The 19,502-nt window shown below is 41.0% G+C and overlaps 1 long non-coding RNA gene across 1 annotated transcript; it reads left to right on the forward strand.

The window, feature by feature from the left end:
• The first annotated feature begins 7,402 nt into the window (after positions 1-7,402).
• Positions 7,403-17,682, forward strand: LOC135275359 (uncharacterized). Its single transcript, XR_010342945.1, has 3 exons — positions 7,403-7,469; positions 8,482-8,622; positions 16,468-17,682. It is a non-coding gene; the product is annotated as an uncharacterized LOC135275359 (long non-coding RNA).
• Positions 17,683-19,502: the final 1,820 nt, after the last annotated feature.

Genomic DNA, 19,502 nt, shown 5'->3' on the forward strand with positions numbered 1-19,502 from the left:
GCGGTAAGTTGGCTTCTGCTTCTTTCTGAATGCCAGAGGACCAACGCCTTTCTGTGAGGGAGGAGTTTTGTGCAGTGATTTGCTCGTTGGAGCAGATGAATCAATAGCCCATTAGGGCAATGCGCTGGGCAGTCTGTTGGGGTTGTGCCTCTGGCAGCATGGGGGCAGAAGAGTTCAGAGCTTAGTGAGTCAGTGTTCTGGCCTTTACTAGCAAGCGTCTGGCTACTGTATCTTCCGTTGCCTTGTTATTCCTATCTTTGTTAGATGCTCAGGCTTGAAGTCAGATCTGGTTCAGATTCTCATTCTGCCATCCACTATCGGAGTGACCACAGGACATTACTAATGCACACCTTCCTTATGTGGTTTTTGGGAAGAGCAAATGACATGGGATGTGAAGAGCATTCAGCAAGGTGCCTGGCACCAACTGGACATGGCACAAACAATAACGGTTAGAATTTGTAGAAAGACCTATTGGGATAAAATGGGGCAATCAGATGTCCAGTGTAATGTATGCTCTAGAGATCGAAGGAAAAGGCATCTAGGGAATGAGATAAGACTGGGACTGGGGAATAGAGGAGGATCACATGGAACATGGAATTATGAAACTTTAGATATTGAGGGAGATTTTGGTTCAAATCTTAAATTAGCTACATGGGTCCTTGGGGAAGTTACATTGTTAAGCCTTACCTTCCCACCTAGAAAATGGGAATAATAATGTTTACCTCATGAAGTTTTTGTAAGGAATAGATTAATAAACCACTGAGCACAAGACCTGACATATAGTAGATAGTCATTAGAGAACAGCTCTGATCTTTAATAATAGCAGCTGGGAGTCACTGCTCCCATAATAGAGGCAGTGTAGCTGAGTGGGGAAGAGTGGCCTCCTGCATTCCTGAAATTGCACCAAGTTAGTAATTATCAGCTTTGCAAGAGCAGAGGCTGACCCTGCCCAGATCTCAGTCCTGATGATTCAACAAAGGCTGCTAGATTTGACATAACAAGGGCCCCTTTCAAACATATACAAGTTACGAATAATCTTGGATGCTCCATTTTTTCGTTTTGCTTGGGACAGCTCACCCTGCTATGAAGAGCAGTATGCTTACTAAATTCTCATTTTCAAAAATGACAGGTTTTTTAAACCTCTTTGAACCTGATCACTCAGGCTTGGTAAAATCCTTGTCCTTGAGTTTGTTCAAAGTTCATGGGAACAGCATCTCGTTGTATCATTCTTGCCAAAATTGCTTAAGCAGAATTGAATCACAAGGAAACAATCAGATAAAACCAGATTAGGGCACATTCTGAAAGACAACAGCCCTAAACTCTTCAAGAAACTTGAAAGAGCAAAACCAAAGAGGCAGGACTGGAGGTGGGTAGAATTAGATTTAAAAAGGCTAAATATACATGATAACTAAATGCAGTGCATGAACCTTGAATGAATATAGATAGGCACTCCCCTAAAAAAAAAACCTGACTGTAAAATATGTTATAGAACAACTGGGGATATTTGATTATGAACTGTATATTAGATAATATTATTGGATCAATGGAAAGTTTCTTGGGTATAACAATGATATTATAGCTATGTAGGAAAATATCCTTGGTTTTTTTTAGGACAAATAAGTGTAACTATTTAAGGGTATAGCATCATGATTTCTGCAACTTACTTTCAAATGGTTCCATAACACACATACACACATGCTGGGTGTGTGTTATATACCTGTAGTCTTAGCTACTCAGGAGGCTGAGGCAGGAGGATCACGGATATTTTGAGCTCAGGAGTTTGGGACTGTAGTGAGCCATGCTTGGGGCTCTGAATTACCACTACACTCCAGCCTGGGCAACATAGCAAGACCCTGTTTCTATATTTATAAGCCCATAAATACAGATATGTAAAGAGGTAAAAAATGTTCTTTGGGACGACAAATCTCAACAACTGATGAATCTTTGTGAAAGTTTATGGCGTTCATTGAACTGTGCTTTCAACTTTCCTGTAGGCTTAAAAAATTTCAACATAAAAAGTTGGGGTGGGGGGAAAATCTTCATGGAAAAATACTAGCTAACCAATCTGCCTGTCTTTGTCTAGAAAACATTCTGTTCAATGAGGAGCCCTTGATGCAAACTCACAAAGACACGGGCGCTGTTATACCTTTGAGACAAATGGCTCCCATCACCTATAAAAGGTAGTGAGGTATTCAAACTCTTGGCTAATTCTCACATTGGGAAACCCTCAGTTCTTTACAATCCTGCAGCTGAAAGACTGGATTGAGAGAGAACTGTGGTGCGAGGCTTACTCACAAAAAGGAAAAGAAACAGTAGCATGAACATGCATTTGAGAGAGCAACCATTTAGAAAACCTTAAGGCAGTAAAAGTCCCTTGGGCATGTTAAGCATTTCTGCATACTTAGTAAGAATCCTGTCTGCCTATGTGATGAAGAATCAGATTCTAGGGTAAAAAGCATCCTGAAATTTTTACCTGGAACTTCTGGGGAGAAAAATATTTTTAGACTTCATGTTACATTAATTATATATCTCAGGGAGAAGGGATTTCTTTTCAAGAATGGACTTATTACAGACAGATGGATCCAGGGGTCATTCCACTTGGAGCATAATTACCATGTCCTAAAGCAGTTTCAGATCTTAATGACTTGACTCCTTCATATCCACTGGTGTCAAATTTAAAACTGACCACACGAAATGTTGGGGGCAAAAAGTAGTCCAGTAAACAAACTTATTAATAGAAATGAAATCCCACAGGGAACACAGACACATACAAGTCAGTGGGATATTAAATTCCTGTGATAAGTTAACATGGATTAAGCAAAACTTTTTATAGTGCAAGTTCTTAGTATCAAATTTTGAAGCACAGCAACATCTAATAATATGATTATTTATATTAACCATTTCTAATAGGTGGCAAATAATTCTAAAAAGATATATTGAAGGAAAAACATTGATTCACTCAGTAAATAATTATTGGATACCTATTCCGTTTCTGATTTAGGAATAAACATACCTTCTTGGAGTCTTCTTTCCACTGGCAAGGTAGACTTACACAGATTATCACGTGATGAATTCCAATAGCAGTAAGTGCCACAAAAGAGTAGTTTGTAGATCTTACAATCTGGAATAGTGTAGATTTTGTAAACTTTAATAATTATGAAATGTTTTCATCAAATTTTGAATATTTTTAAAAATATATTTCAAGTTTTTCTGGATTTTTTTGTTGTACAAAGGTTATGTGGAGACTTAAGTAAATTTCTGAGATCACCACCATAGATTTTTAGATTTAAGTCCCCATAGATTTTAACAATTTTTGTGGTTATGTTAATTATCACTATTAGGTTGTCTGATCATTCATAACTTTTCATATTCTGGGCAGGCTTTTTGGCTTTTTATTCTTATTTCCCAACCATCAGTTCCAACTGATCGTTGGAATTTTTATATTCTTGCATGGGTCACCCAACTCAATACTCTCAGATACGATGAACAACAAGGCTGATACCTGTGCATGTGATGATGGGTGGAGAGGATGTGTGGAACATTGCTCACCATCCTCCTTGCCATCAGCATAGTGGTAGAGATTGTTGCTGGGGAATGACAATTATCTGGGCCAGTGGCACAGAGATAAACTTTAGGAGGCCGAGGTGTGCGAATCACCTGAGGTCGGGAGTTCGAGAGCAGCCTGACCAACATGGAGAAACTTCGTCTCTACCAAATTCTAAATTCCAAAAGTACAAAATTAGCCAGGCATAATGGTGTATGCCTGTAATCCCAGCTACTCAGGAAGGTGAGGCAGGAGAATCAGTTGAACCTGGGAAGCAGAGGTTGCAGTGAGCCGAGATCGCACCATTGCACTCCAGCCTGGGCAAAAAGAGCAAAACTCCATCTCAAAAAATAAAAATAAAAATAAATAAATAAATAAAAATGTACCAAGACAGTTGTAGATAAAGAAAGGCAATTTTATTAGAGAAGGTTTGAAAATACATTGCAAGGAAGCAATGGGCAAACCAGCAGAAGAGAAGCTGACTGCCAGGAGACAAAGCCTTGCTGGAGATTTTATAGGATGGTTTTGGGTTGCAGGGTGCTACATGCAGTACTGCTAATGCTAAGGTTTCAGGGAGTTAACTTGCATTTTTTGTATTAGCCGAGGTTCTGGTGATAGCTGGGCACAGGAAGATTGTGAGTTATTTGTGCAGGAGGGCTATATGTCCTGGAGCATGAAGAAAGGCAGACTTAAAGCTTATTTGCCTTTTTTTGTTGTTGTTGCTGTTTTTCCTTTCTCCCACCAACATGTCTTTTTCTTTAATTGAGACTCCACAGTGATCAGTGATTTCAGGTACCAATAGTGGAGTTAGATTCTTGAGTTAAGGTTCTGCCTCTGCCACTTGGCATTTGTGTGGTCTTGAGCAAGTTCTTTGGCTTTTTTCTAAGCCCAGTTTCCTTGACTACAAAAAGGGTTAGTAATAGGATAGCCCTCTGATATGGCTTGGCTCTGTGTCCCCACCTAAATCTCATCTGGTAGCTCCCATAATTCCCATGTGTTGTGGGAGGAACCCAGTGGGAGATGGTTGAATCATGGGAGCAGTCTTTCTGGTGCTGTTCTTGTGATAGTGAATAGGTCTACAAGATCTGATGGTTTTAAAAATGGGAGTTTCTCTGCACATGCTCTCTTCTCTTGTCTGCCACTACTTGAGACGTGCCTTTCACTTTCCACCATGATTGTGAGGCCTCCCCAGCCACATGGAACTGTAAATGCAATAAACTTCTTTCTTTTGTAAATTGCCCAGTATTGGATATGTCTTTATCAGCAGGGTGAAAACAGACTATCTTCCAACATTAAGAAAAACAACAATATTCTAAATAAAATGATGTGGGCAAAGCACTTGATGCGAAGTAAGTCCTCCACAGATTTTAACTATTTTATGGTTATGTGAATTATCACTATTAGGTTGTCTGATTATTCATAACCTTTCCTATTCTGGGCAGGCTCCTTGGCTTTTTATTCTTATTTCCCAAGTTGAATGCAGGCAGATCTCTGGTTTCACACCAAATGCATTCATCTTCTAGCCTTGTATGTGTGGTGATCAGGTTGGACATTTATTCTCCTAGAGGTCAAAAAACATAAAATTCTACCTGCAGTATGAAAACCCAAATTTGGTATGGGAAAGGAAGCTTAAATTTATCAGAGATTAATAGATGAAAGTGTAAGTTGTTTAAAAGGCAAATGTAAGAAGTTGAGAACTGTCCTTCTCTGGAGTGAACATCTGCTTAGTAGATTGACACGCTTGTGAGACCAGCTAAGTATTAGCTACTTTTTTTTTAGAGATAGGATCTTGCTCTGTGTATGCCACCATGCCTGGCTAATTTTTATTTTAGAGATGAGAGTCTCACTATGTTGATCGGGCTAGTCTCAAACTCCTGACCTCGAGCCATTCTTCTGCCTCAGCCACCCAAGTAGCTGGGATTACATGTGCAAGCTACGGCACTCAGCTTAGTACTAGTTACTTCTAGGTTTACTGGGAATTTTTCTAGTGATTCTGGGAAACCTACATATTTGTGCTTTTGTTTTTTTCAGTGTGACAGAGACAGTTACTTGCCCCAATATTTATTGATCTTTTTATTGTTTTAAGAGAACGCTGATTTTTCAATTGGATCTATAGCTACTCAGAATAAAGACTACATTTCCCAGGCTCCCTTGCAGTTAGTTGTGGTCATATGACTAAGTTCTGGCCCAAGAGCTGTGAAGAGAAAAGATAGTCTTCTTGAAAGGGCAGATGTGCCCTCCTTCCTTTCTTTATTCTATCAGCTGGGATGCAGATGTTGTGGTGAACTACATGGACCATGCGGATGGGGATAACACTCTAAGAACGGTGGAAGAAACTTGGGTTTGTGATACTACAGAGCAGCCATGTTATATGAGAGAAAAATAAACTTCTATTTTGTTTAAGTTATGATCACTCAGTCTCCTTTACTGTAATGATCATTTATATCCTAAATAACAAAGGCAGAAGTGAGGTTGGCTCATTTCTGAGGAGCAAAAGTGCTCCTGCTGCCGAAATCTTCCTTGTGGCTTGAGTCCTGGAGAAATGCTGACTTATTTGTGTATGTGTGTGTGTATGTGTGTGTTGTTTATCTCTGTGTGTAGGAATTCATTCATTTAAAATATTAAGTATTTATACTGAGTGTCAGGCACCTTACCTGCCACACGCACGTCTGTGTATATCTATATGTCAATTTTAATTCCTGTTTTTAATGAACATACCATCTGGAATGTGAAAATCTAGAGTATAAGAAGCACTGTATGGCCAAGTGAACAAGACAATGGATACCAGAAAATGTTAGAAAGTGTTTGGCCACCATTTTTCTTCTTAATCCATGAATAACCCATGAAAGTTAAAAGATGGTCTCCAGAAAGACAAAAGATGGAAGTTGATTTCATTCCATTTTCTCCACTGTATACAGAACGCCCTCCACCCCAGGCTGGTGTGGCACGGTTCAAGGACCTCCTTTGGTTCTATGTCAGGTTGCCCCCTCTATTGTCTTCCAGCTCTGTGAAGGCACCCCGCACCTCCTCCCATGTGATGCTCATGCTCCAGAGACCTCTGTCATCTTGCAAGCCTGGTTTTCCCTCAACTCTATGTGAGGCAGGCAGCCAGCATCATTGCCCCAGTTTCACAGACAGAGCGACCGAGTCATTATCCTATTGATACTGGACAAAGGTACCGAGTGAGTCATTCTAAAGTCCGAGAACCAGATCCTTTCTTGCTCCTGGCATCATTCATGGACCTGAATTCCACCAAAGGTTCAAGAGGATGCTGGTCATTGACCTGCTCAGAGAAGAATGCGTTTGTGTGTGACTGAGTGAAAAACAAGGATTAACTCTCTCTTGACACTTGCAGGCTTGAACAAGAAAGCGGGGGGGGGGGGGGCGTGGGGGCAGGGAGAATGTGCATGTGTAGCATCATCATCTCATCATACCGGGATTCTCAACCTCTCTCAAAATGTTTTGAGAATTCCCTGGTACATGATTTCCTTAGTACTAAGTTTTTAAATTAAAAAATATCTTATTTGCCATTGAAGCAATCAATTTTCTTCATCTTACAACAGAATCATTTATGTGAATTTGGATCTGAGAGAAAACTAAATTTATTTCCTTCTTTTTGCAAGAGAATCTTTGAAGTATCTGGCAGAGAAAAAAAACGAGCTTGCTCATGTAATAAAATTAGAAACACAAGCGATTCCAAACACAAGCTGTTCATATTTAGTAGGATGATGCTTTTTATGTAGCATTTTCTGAATAGCTTTGAATTTCCTAAATTTTTTTCCTTTCCTTGTGTTTTTCTTTGTCTCACATGTCACCCTATTTATTCATTCCCTCATCCACCTTCCCAGCTAAGGAGGAGAGAGGCACAAGGTATATCTACAGGAGTAATCATGGATTTAAAAGTAGCGACAACATCAATTTAAAGGCAAGTTACAGCTTTCGTACATTAAACTTGGTGACTTTATCCTTTGCTTCATAGCTGTGGGAGAAGGGAAAGTTTTGGAAAGCAGAAATAGGAGTTCTTACTGGGAATCCAGACGCTCTTAAGGTTGTCTTTCTTAACGAACTTTAGAAACGACCCCTGAAAGTATAGTCTTAGTTGTCTTTCTCATCACCTGCACCAGCCCTTCAGTTCCTACATGGGGCTCTCTAAGTCAGGATCCTCAAAGATAGGTCCTAGGAATCTGCATTTTAAAAACCTTCCCAGGAGGTTCTCACATCTACTAAAAGCTTGAGAGTCTCTGCTCTGAAGGGGCTTTGTGGATGGGTCTTCGGGGACTCTGCGAAGCCCTTCAGTGTGTGTCTACAATGTATGTGTGGATATATAAGTGTTTTTTTTCTGAAGTAGATTCTTAAAGGAGTCTAAGATCCCAGAAAATGTTAAGACCCAGTGCATAATGGCCAATAAATGGAGAGAAAAAAATGCCCAATCTCATGTATTAATGAAGAATGCAAGTTAAAACATGATTATTACTTTGCACTCACAAACTTTTGAAAAAACCAATGGTGGTTGGCAAAAATAGAAAAATAAGAATTCTCATACACTGTGGAGGGTATGGACATTTTGAGGAACAATTTGACAATAGCTAGCAAAGCCTAAAATACATTCTCCTTACAGCCCAGCAAGTCCACTTTTAAGCAAATACCAACTCTTGAACATATGAGCATGGCATGTTTAAGGATATTCTTTGGGATGCTGCTTATAATTAATTGTGAAAAACTGGAAACAACCTAAGTACTTACTGCAGTGCAGAAAGAAGGTGATCCCTTTCCTCCCCATCATAAGGGTCATGGCTGACACCCTTATAAGAAAAACAAGCTAACAAGAGAAAAGCATAATACATTTATTTGATCACAGTTTTATGAGACATGAGAGCCTTCAGAATAGAGACCAAAGATCCAGGAAAAATGTATCCTTTTTTTATTCTTATGTTCAGTGAAGAATGGACAGCCACGTAGAACTGCGATTGGGGGAAACAGGAATAATCAAATGGAAATAGACTGAGTCAGGAAACCTATCAAGCCCTGTCAGCTCAGCTTCTTCATGGCCTCTCATTTGGAACATTTCTTTCTCCCAGGTATGGAATAGGACCCCTCTGGGATAAAGGTCTTAATTTCTTTGCAGTCAGCTCTTACACAGAAAGGTAGGGGAAGATTAGAGTCATATTTTTAGGCTTTATGACTGGCTTTGGGTAAAAGATGTTTTGGTTTATATGACCTGCCTTGGGGAAGAGGAATTATAGTTTCTATAGCTTGCCTTAGGGGAGAATGAGGGACAAGAGACAGGAGGGCAGGAGAAGGTCAGAGAGAGACTTTGCTTCAGAGGCCTTCACTTTGGGGTATCATTTTCTAAGTCTCAACACACAGATAGAGGAATGGGATAAATAAGATGTCATATGATCCATGTTAGATTGCTATAAAGTAATTACAAGGAATGATGTAAATCCATTTATTAATAATATTGAAAATAATAGGCCCGGGGTGGTGGCTCACACCTGTAGTACCAGCACTTTGGGAGGCTGCAGCAGGCAGATTGGTTGAACCCAGGAGTTTGAGACCAGCCTCTGCAACTTGGTGAGATCCCATCTCTACAAAAAATACAAAAATTAGCCGGTCATGGGGGTGCATGCCTGTAGTTAGTCCCAGCTACTCAGGAGGCTGAGATGGGATGATCATTTGAGCCCAGGAGGTTGAGGCTGTAGTAAGCCATGATCGTGCCACTGCACTAAGCCTGGGTGTCAGAATGAGATATTGCCTCAAAATAACAATAATAATAATATCAAAAATAATAATAGCTAATACTTACATGGTGTTTACTGGCACTGTTCTAAAAGCTTTGCATATATTAACAACAAAACAGAATCTTAAAACACAATTGTGAGTGAAAAAAGCATATAATAAAATGATACAACGCTATGACAATATTTATGTTTAAAAGCACAAAATAATACATAGGTTACTGAGATACATATCGAGAGAGTAAAAGTAGAAAACATGGATTTCACAAATAGACACAAAATTCTTTCTAAGGGCAGTCTAGGGTGACACTAGCATGGATTAATAAGAGTGAGGACATTTCAGTCTCCCTCAGCTGTATCAGATATATGTTATCTGCAAAAGATCTATAATTAACAAACACTAACATGGTACTCACAAAACCAGTTGTCAAGGCAAGATGTTTTAAAATGTGAGTGCTCAGTGGCAGGGCAGGGCAAGACAGACAGAAGGGAACAGAAGAGAAGGCTGTGCAGCTATAGGGCTGTTAAGACAGAAAGAATTTGTGGAGCACAAGCAAGACCTAAACACAGATGGAAGGACTGCAGGAATCGTACTGCCTGGGAGGTCCTGGAGATATGACCCCTAGAGGAAGAATGCCATCTTTGGGGGCACAAATGGAGAGACAAAGATGGACACACACAAGGAAGCGGGAAGACATTGGCATTTTCTACCAGGGCATCTGGAAGTCTCTTTTGGTTAAAGAATATATGGTAAGTTATTTAGTTATAAATAACAAGAGGAAGTGACCAGCTGAATTGTACTCAGTTCTGAGAAGCAAGAGGAATTATTTAGTGAAGTGTAAGTTACCAATCCTTTGAAAGAAGGCCATGATGTCTTCAACGCATTCACAATATCCAGTGAATGAAGGACTCAGTGTTGTTAGGTGTGCGCCTTAAATGTCAGGATGGGGAAACTCAAAATATGCAATTTTGATTTAACAAAAGCAAATGTCTTCTCCCTCCCTCCAAAAAAGAAAGAAAGGGTTGGAGGAAAAATAGTTACGGCTACTCCAGGAATTCTCCTTGTAACCAGATTTCAAATTGCAAGCTCTCTCTCTCTCTCTACTACTTCTCTGTCCTCTTTGCCTACAGGATTAGTTGTGACTTACAAGGATCTCCATATTTGGTCCTGGGACACTTCCAGTCCACCCTACGCCCCACCCACATGGACTTCTCATCCTTCATTTCAGTGATGCCAACCTTTGCATATCCTGCTTCCTTTGCTTGGAATGACTTCTCTCTGACCCTGCTTTGCTTGGAAAGCTCAATCTTCCTTTAAGAACCAGCTCAAAGGTCTTCTGTTAAGCCTTTCCTGAAAGGCTTAACTGAAAGCAGAACACAGAAACAAAAAGCACAGCCATTTACACACCCAGTTATTCACCATACAAACACTGATCGAGGGCTACCAATGCCCTCCAGCCAAAGACCACCGGGAACACACTGATAATCAAACAAACTGGGCTTATTACTCATTGATCAAGGGAGAACATACTTTAGGGACACTATCTTAGTAACTGTGTTAGAAAGAGACTACTAGAAGATTTGGACTTTGGTTGGGTGATTTGAGGAGGGCTTAATAAATTAAGAATGTGCGCTAGGTCGGATACCATCAGAAATCCAGGCAATTCTGTGACTGAGTACATTACAGGTGGCAGAGTGACCTTGTTTTGGTCTATGCATGGGCAAAATTATGTAGTGACCTTGTTTGGTTTCATTTTATGATAGTTCAGAATATGCTTGTCTGAGGCTGGTGTTCTGTGAGATGGTCTATGTCCAATAGGGGAACAATGGCCTGGCTGTGAGTGTCAGATCAGCTTGTAATAATATTGAGGTCTACCGGTGATTATTTCTGGATGTCAGGGCCTGCTTTTTTCTTTCTCTATGCCTATAATGCCTAGGTCATTGAACTGTGATATTGTTCATACATCTTTAACATCACCCACCATGCCTTATTATGTAGCAGACAGTGCAGTTATGTCTTAAGATACATTCCAACCCTCTCCCACCATGGGGCAGCCATGGGATGTGGGTGGGACTGATTCTACTCTCAGCTCCAGGATGGGCCCTGATTTGTCTAGAACATCCCGTGACTTGTTTAGAGATAGGCATTGCAGATTCGGTTTTATGGAAACAGACACTGAGATTGCATGCAGGAAGTTTAGTGTTTTGTTACACAGGAATGGTGTAAGCAAGAGAGGGAAGGATGACGGGACAGAGGGAGAAATGGACCCAGTATGTGATTTCAACAGAGGCCTTGTCTGATTCCCTTTTGGAAGTACTGGAGCTGACCCTTCAGACATGCCTGAATTGAGGTGACCTCAGGCTTTTATACTCACTCATTGATCAGCCATTAGAGGCAGTGTCCTCTCAAGGGGGACAATATCTTTGAGTCTGGCAGCTCCTTTTGGTCAGACCAGTACCTTGGGAGGAACTCAGCTGTGAGCCATCAGCAGTCAATACTTCCAGAGTGGGAAAATCAGGGTCTCAGTTCTGAAGGGAACGTCTGGTTGATACAGGCACTAAAATGGGCAAATATGAATATTATTTTCCTGTCTTGCTGATAATTGCACCTTCTAGAGGATAGGTTTTTGGTGCTAGTTCTGCCTGTTTTAGTCCATTCAGGCAGCTATACTGAAATATCTTAGGCTGGGTGATTGATAAACAATAGAAATGTATTGTTCACAGTTCTGAAGACTAGGAAGTCCAAAATCAAGGCACCTAGTAAGGGCCCATTCCGCGTATGGTACCTTCTTGCTACGACCTCACGTGATGGAAGGGGCGGGGCACTCCCTTCAACCTCTTTTATGAGAGCAGCAATCTCTTTCATGAGCATGGAGCCCTCATGAATGAATCACTTCCTCAAAGACCCCTCCACCTCTTAATACCATCACATTGAGTATTAGGTTCCAACACATGAATTTTGAAGGGACAGCAACATTCAGATCACAGCTCTGTCCAACAGGAGTACTTGGTAGGTGAAATGAAGAGCCTTGAGAGAAGGTAGCTCTTATTTTAACATGCTGCCCAAGGCTAAGCCAGCTGGATGATATTCCTTGGATACAGCAATTCTTTCAGAAGAGCTCAGGAATTTTTTTTTTGGTTATTAGTAAAAGAGAAGCTTGCTAGACACTAGCAGGAAAGTGTACAGTTCCAGCTGCTGGTTGCATCATCAGGACAAAACCAGCATACAGAGGATGGAAGAACTGAGAGAATTGTGAAGAAATGAGAATGGTCATAGCATGCTGGAGCTAGCCTGCGTCAGGCAGGGGTGACGGTGCACATCTCTTCCCAATTCTGTCTTCAGTGACTTCATGTTGTAGCTTGAAATAGGTCATGGTGGGACCTCTAGGTCAGTCTGGGCCTCTTGGTCTATGACTAGTAAGGCTCCCACTTCCTGTTCCTTTCTCTCTCCATCCCCACCCATCTTGCTCACTCTTTCTCTCTCCCGTTGCATTCTCTCTAATTTATTTCTCCTCTTTTCTCTGAGGAGGAAGCAGTAGAAAGTCTGGAATGTAGTCATTGGGAACCTGGTGGACATTCTTCTCTGTGCTTGGCCTTGTGTTCTTGGCATGGATACTTCCTGGCCCTGGGTCTGCTCTCACTTTCCTGTCATCACACACACACACACTCTCTCTCTCTTTCTTTCCCTGACACATACTCACGCTTCAGAACGATTATATTTATAATACCCTGGGCAGTTCCAAATGCCAGTATGAATTTTAAGAGCACATTTGTGTCTCTTGCTTGGAACAGACTGAATTTTCCACTGGCTGAGAGTTTGAAGTTCTTTCAGCCAAGAGAGCAGTGAGAGCCTCTGGGGGACCAGCCATGCGTTGGAGCCCTGTCAATTTTCTGCTCCAAGGGTCGCACTCTCTCAACATTCATTGAAGGACCTATGGCCACATTTGGCACAAGCCACTCGTGTTGTGCTTTTCAAGTAAAACCTGGTAGGGGGAAGGGCATCTGGAGTAGAGAGACCTAGTGTCAAGTGAGAATGGGTCCTACAGGGTTGATACTTAAAGGCCATCAAAAAGGCCATCTGTTTTCTGGGCCTAGAGGAAAAGAGGAGGATATTGAAACCAGTAGATCCAGATTTATATGGATTTATACCCAAAGGAATATAAATCATTGTACCATAAAGACACATGCCTGTGAATGTTTGTTGCAGCACTATTCACAACATTAAAGATGTGGAACCAACCTAAATGCACATCAATGACAAATTGGATAAAGAAAATGTGGTACATATACACCATGGAATACTATGCAGCTATGATAAAGAATGAGATCATGTCTTTGGCAGGAACATGGATGGAACTGCAGGCTATTATCCTTAGAAAACTAATGCAGGAACAGAAAACCAGATACCGCCTGTTCTCACTTCTAAGTGGGAGCTAAATGATGAGAACTCACACTGGGGCCTATTGGAGGGTGGAGGGTGGGAGGAGGGAGGGAGAGGATCAGAAAAAAAAATTGGGTACTAGGCTTAGTACCTGGGTGACAAAATAATCTGTACAACAAACCCCCGTTTACCTATATGACAAACCTGGCCATCTACCCCTCAACCTAAAATCAAAGTTAAAAAAAAAACCAGTAGATCTCTGAAAGGATAAATTATAACTCTCATTCAATGTCTAGGAATTAATTACAGATTTCTCCTCACAAATTTACATTGGGAGTGGCAGCTGAAAGCTCTCACCCTCGAGATTGGGCTTAAGGCTGACTTTAGGCATAGGCAGATTTAGGCAGTTTCTCTCCTCTTTCTTATATTTAGCTGTTCCATGAAATGCTCTTAAAAGAATCCAGTGACAGGCATTCTACAATTAGAGGAATGGCTTGAAATTCTCATTCCTGTGAAAGTTGACACACTGGCTTTTAATTCACACTACAGTGTAAATGACTAACCTAAGATTCTTTCCTTTCTTGCAAACAGTTTTATTAACTATGGAGGAGACAGGAGAGAGAAAGAGAGGTTTATATTTGAGAGGTAATTGGGTAGAGGGACAAATAAATGAGATGCTGGACATTTTATAATTTTATAGTAGTGTTGGAGTTGGCCCCACTTAACTTTCTGGAGGTAATTGTTCAGTTTAATTACAGATTTCTCCCCACAAATTTCTAGCACTCAGTTTCAATTAGATTTTATATTGCCTGGTTTCCTTAGCCTCTTGTGAAAGAACCTCTTCAGTGGGTGAAATGGGAATGTGGCAGGAGAGAGGGGGATGCCCTACAGTGAATCAGAACCGTTTCTTAGAGGATGTTCCATCACCTTCCATGTAATTTCATCAGATGTTCTTTCTAACCAAAGTGAAAACATTCTTCCCTCTACTTCACAGTAAACGGGAGGATTCTTTCTGGCTGAGTGCCTCCCGAGCCACTATTCTTTAAGTGGAATTTATTTGAACAATTTGACATTGATTTCTAGTCTGGGTACTGTTTAGTTCCTATATGGGTCACTGAGCAAAAGGACTTAATATGTTGTATGTTCCACATAAAAATATCACCTGATTTTAGTTGTTCAGTGAGCTCCTAGGACAAAAGAGGGTTACTGCCAGCGGAAAAGTATCAGTTTCAACACGGGATGTGCTGTGAGCATTGGCGGTATGTGACATATTCAGCAGTGTTTTCATGAACCTGTCAGCAGAGTCTGTAAACTTTGCAATGAAATTCACCTTCTACTCAGCTCGACTTTATGGCTTCCCGAGCAAGGAGGTAAAGAACATGGACGAGAAGAGGACATGTCACAAGGGCACCTTCTGCCTTGTGGGACGCCCCCTTCTGGTGTCTGGAAGGGACGATGGTGGTTGTATTCAAGGTCACTGCCCCCAGGCAGAGGGAAGGAAGGGAAGTGTTTTCTTCAGGTTCTTCTCCTTTTCATAGGAGAGTGAGGTTCTTGCTCCAGATCCTATAAGGAATAACATAGAAAAATTATGCTTTATCACTAGGAAAAAATTCGTCATTTGTAATTTGGGAATAATACATTGTGTACAGAGTTTAGAATTAATGCGACAAGCTATTAAAAGTACTTAACTTGATACCTGGCACTAGCAGTCACTGAATTATTGTTTGTTTCCTTCGGGCTGTCACCAGTAACAGTTTTGCATTTTTACCTTCAGGTCTCTGGTCCATTCTGAGGTAATTGTTGTGAAAGAGATGTAAGGTTTTGTTTAGATTCTTTTTACTTTTTTCCTTCATACTGACGTCCAGTTGTTCCAGCACCATTTGTTGGAAAGACTGTCCTTTCTCCACTGTATTGCCTTTGCTCCTTTGTCAAAGCTCAGTTGACTATATTTGGGTGGGTCTTTTTGTGGGCTCTCTATTCTGTTCAGTTGGTCCATTTGTCTATTCTTTCACCCATATCACATCGTTTTGATCACTGACTGGAAAGCTTTTCAAAACCATAAAGCCTTATACCCATACGAGGCACTGTTAGTGGAGACAGTGACCAGCTGAGGGCTGATGGCATTTCCTTAGCTGTTATTCTCTCCCTGCTCTGCGTGGATTAGAAGATGGAACTCCTCATGGGAAAGCCAGTGCTACAGGGCCAATGGTTTACTGAGAGGATGATGGACATGGTCTCTTCCTTTCCGTTGAGTTAGAGGACAAGGCTTGTTCAAAAATGTCTGTTTGGTTAATCTCTGCTTTTTCTGACTTCAAGGACCTAATCATAACACTTTGCTACTGGCAACTCAAGCATTATATATTGTGTTATTTTTAAATATTTTATTATTTTATCTCTTGTTTTAGACAGTAACATTGTCTCCTTTTACTGCTCAGTCGGGGCATGGCTTATGATTAGCCATTATAGCTTTAGCTGATATGGATCCTATGTTTTAGCCAGTAGTTCTCAAAGTTTTGACCCGCCCCCCGCCCCTGACCCACAGTATCAGATCCTCTGAGAAGGTGTTAGAAATGCAAATTTTCAGGTCCTACCCCAGAATAAATGAATCCAACCTCTAAAATAAGGCCAAGTAAATCAGCATTTTAATTAAAAATATGATACGTGCTCAAGTTTGGGAACTGCAAACTTTGAGTTTACAAAGAGTTTTTCTTTCATTTTGTAGCAGCATTCTCACGTGCATTGTCTCTGATAGATGGCACGATGACCCACTTCCACTTGGTTATTCTTTTCCCTCTGCGTTTTAGGGCTTGCCATAGGATGCCCTGCCGAAGCTGGCATGCTGCACAGGAGCTATACTTAAATGCCACTCAAAACGCTCCCACCGCCCACAGCCTGCAGAAAGAGAGCATCGCCTGATCCAGCTGCTGAGTGACGGCAGATCAACAGCCAGCGTCATCTTGCATCCTGACTCCTGGGAGCTCTTCCCCTCCCATCTCTCTTCCCCTCTTTCTCTGTGGGCGCAGCTGTCAGGATCAGCAGAACCACTGGGGATGGCTGCCTTTGGAGAGTAGCTATGTGGCCTTGAGAAAAGTTGGGTGGATGGACGGCCCGTCCTTGGAAATGGGCTATCTGAAAGGACAAAGCCTAGGAGACCACTCCTCAGGGCGCAGGGCACAGGCGTGCCTGTTTATTTAGGGTGTGGAGACAGGACAGGAGTTTTATGAACCGGAGAAGGAATTTTGTTGAGTTTGTGGCCTATGCTGATTCTTTTGGGATGTTGAGTAGCATGAATAGAGAGATCTTTGATGAGAAGAAAAAAACCAGTTTTAGTGAAGTAAATAAATGTAGGTTCATTTTCATTTGTAAATATATTTCCTCTATTTGTTGTTACTCTATTTATAAGATGCACACGTATAACCATAGATTCAGAGTTTTTTGTCTATTCATTGATGATGATCTGTGTTACTTTCTGTTGAGAAGGCACAGCAATTTGGTATCATTGTGGTGGCTGCCACAGACAGTGTAGGTAGTGGCCTTCTGTTAGCTGATAATTAATTACTAAACTGGCAGCATGTGCCCCTCATTCTGTGATACACACACACACACACACACACACACACACACACACACACGGTACCCATTTTGCCTTCTTAACTTCCAAGAGAGTCTTTTGGACATATAAAATTTGCCTGAGTCAAAAGTTTAAAATAAGCATTGTTTCTGTGCCTATTAAAAGCAAAGTTTAAAATAAAACCTGAAATAATGGATGAAATCCATTCAGGCAGCTTGGTGGTTTAAAGCAAGACTGAACTTCCTACTTTTTGAAAAGTGTATTTCCAAGAATAAAGGTGAGTGGGCAAAGCAAGGCCTAATTTTCCCTACTGCATAGAAAATAAAATGACACATATTGAATGCTGTCTTGAAGGTGCTTATACTGGTTGGGAAAAGATGGCCTTGAGACCCAGGCTATTCATGTTAAGACTAAAGATGTGGTGAAAATGTGAAATAAATAATGCCATGGCAAAGATGGCTGAAAATGAGTAAGCAGTACTTTGTGAACCCTTCATATTCCTAATACAACATCTCTTCCTTAATCAAACATCTCTTCATCTCTCTTTTGACCTTCAGCATGCTGTAAAGGACAGTGCCCTTCGTTTGTGATTATCTAATCTCTAGAAACATGCACTGCCCTTGTATATTGGTGGTGGGAATATAAAATGATGCGGCTGCTGGAGAAAGCAGTTTGGTGGGCCCTCAAAAAGGGAAACACAAAGTTATGTTGTTTATGACCCAGAATGTTCCATTCCTAGGTTTATACTCAACATAACTGAAGACATATGTTCATACAAAAACTTGTACAAAAATGTTTATCGCAACATTTTTTATAATAGGCAAAAAGTAGATACGATCCAAATCTCTGTTAGCTGAGGAATGGATAAATAAAATGTGATAGACCCATATACTGAAATACTATTCAGTCATAAAAAAGAATAAAGTACTGATAGTAAGAGTTGAAGAAGGAAGAAAGAAACATGAAAAGCAGCTTAACAGTCAAAAACAGGTTTATTTTGGAGAATAAACCTGAGAGGGGCTTCTGGCTGAGTTAGGTTAGGGGCACTTTCTCTTACAGACTAAGAGTGTTTAAGGGTTTAGGGCAGGAGAGCTTATCACATGCTCAGAATATTTCTGTGTTTCTTTATCTTGCTTATTTTGTGTTTGTTCCTATACATTTTTTTGCAGCTGTAGGCATAACCAAGTCTGCTTTTAGCTTCTCTATCTTAGTGCACCTAAAGGGAAAGGAATGTGCTTATTAGGGCTCATTGTTTTACGGGGGGTCCATTGTACAAGTGTGAAGTTTGGCAGTTACCCAAGAGACTTCCCCCCACCTTCTCTGCCCGAGCTCTCTTATCTGTGTTTTACTGTCAGCTCTTTCTGCCTGCTTGTTGTTAGAAGAGAAGTGATTTCCTTGAAATGCCTAGGTTAGAAAGGGAGCCAGGACTTGAGATGGCAGTGTTTGTCCAAGATGACAGTGCTCCTGCTCTGTCACTGATACTGGCTACCACTTGGATGAACCTTGAAAGCACTGTGCTAAGTGAAAGAAGGCAGAATCGATGGGCCGCATTTTGTTTGATTCCATTTGTATGAAATGTGCAGAATAGGCAAATTATAGCCCCCCAAAATTCATATGTTGAAGTCCCAACTCTTAGTACCTCAGGATGTGACTGTCTTTGAATATGGGGCCTTTAAGGAGGTAATTAAGGCAAAAACAGGTCCTCTGGGTAAGCTCTCATCCAGTAAGACTGGCGTTTTTCTAAGAAGAGAGTTACACACAGAGTTACATACAGTTACACACAGAGGAAAGGTCATGTGAAGACAGAAGGAGAAGGCAGCCTTCTGCAAGCCAAGGTGAGAGGCCTGAGGGTAAACAGCCCTTAATAGGTCTGGTAAGGTCTGAACAGGGGTCAGATTGTATAGTGTGTTGTCAGCTAGGGTAAGGAGTTTTATTTAAGAGTAATTCAGAGTCACTGGAAGGTTTTGAGCAGGATTCTACAGATCTGATTAATATTTGGGAGCTAGGGTCTCCCTGGAGATTCTAACAAGGAGGACTAAAGCACCCCTGACCTCACACCCAGAGGTAATCTCTATCAACCAGGGTCCTGAATTAAACTTTCTTCATCCTGCTGATTGTCCTTGGTTTACAGCAGAGTTTGCACAGAGAAAAATCAACACACCCAGGATAGCATGCCTCAATACTCCAAACAGATTCTGAGAAGCATAAGGGTCAACCATAAATGCACATTTTGCAAACCCTGTAATCTATTTATGCTACAAAAAATCT

This window comes from Aotus nancymaae, unplaced genomic scaffold (assembly GCF_030222135.1).
Source record: "Aotus nancymaae isolate 86718 unplaced genomic scaffold, 86718_ANA_hifiasm-v0.15.2.pri h1tg000016l, whole genome shotgun sequence".
In the NCBI taxonomy this organism is placed as follows: Eukaryota; Metazoa; Chordata; class Mammalia; order Primates; family Aotidae; genus Aotus; species Aotus nancymaae.